The sequence below is a fragment of the Cervus canadensis genome, chromosome 15 (assembly GCF_019320065.1).
Source record: "Cervus canadensis isolate Bull #8, Minnesota chromosome 15, ASM1932006v1, whole genome shotgun sequence".
Lineage (NCBI taxonomy): Eukaryota > Metazoa > Chordata > Mammalia > Artiodactyla > Cervidae > Cervus > Cervus canadensis.
In genome coordinates, this window is record NC_057400.1 from 797,668 (window position 1) to 798,566 (window position 899).

The 899-nt window shown below is 41.9% G+C and overlaps 1 non-coding gene across 1 annotated transcript; it reads right to left on the reverse strand.

The window, feature by feature from the left end:
- Positions 1 to 410: 410 nt before the first annotated feature.
- On the reverse strand, positions 411 to 482 carry TRNAW-CCA. The gene has a single exon. It is a non-coding gene; the product is annotated as a tRNA-Trp (tRNA).
- Between the last annotated feature and the right edge of the window lie 417 nt (positions 483 to 899).

Genomic DNA, 899 nt, shown 5'->3' on the forward strand with positions numbered 1-899 from the left:
CCCTCCCTTCTGAACCTCCCTCCCATTTCCTTTCCATCCCACCCCTCTAGGTTGACACAGAGCCCCTGTTTGAGTTTCCTGAGTTATACAGGAAATTCCCGTTGGCTATCTATTTTCCATATGGTAGTGTAAGTTTCCATGTTACTCTTTCCCCACATCTCACCCTCTCCTCCCCTCTCCCCATGTCCATAAGTCTATTCTCCATGTCTGTTTCTCCATTGCTGCCCTGTAAATAAATTCTTCAGTATCATTCTTTTAGATTCCATACATATGTGTTGAGTGAGTGAAGATGCTCAGTCCTTTCCGACTCCTTGCAACCCCGTGGACTGTAGCCTACCAGACTCCTCCGTCCATGGGATTCTCCAGGCAAGAATACTGGAGTGGGTTACCATTTCCTTCTCCAGGGGATCTTCCCAACCCAGGGATCGAACCCGGATCTCCTGCATTGGAGGCAGACACTTTAACCTCTGAGCCACCAGGGAAGCCTAACATATGTGTTAGAATATGGTATTTATCTTTCTCTTTCTGACTTACTTCACTCTGCATAATAGGCTCTAGGTTGTTCCACCTCATTTAGAACTGACTCAAATGTATTCCTTTTTATGGCTAATATTCCATTGTGTATATGTACCACAACTTCTTTATCCATTCATCTGTTAGTGGACATCTAGGTTGCTTCCATGTTCTAGTTATTGTAAATAGTGCTGCAAATGAACAACGGGATACCTGTGTCTTTTCGATTTTGATTTCCTCAGGGTATATACCTAAGAGTGAGATTGCTGGGTCATATGGTGGTTTTCTTCGTTTTTTTTTTTTTTTTTTCATTTATTTTTATTAGTTGGAGGCTAATTACTTTACAGTATTGTAGTGGTTTTTGTCATACATTGACAGAATCTCCA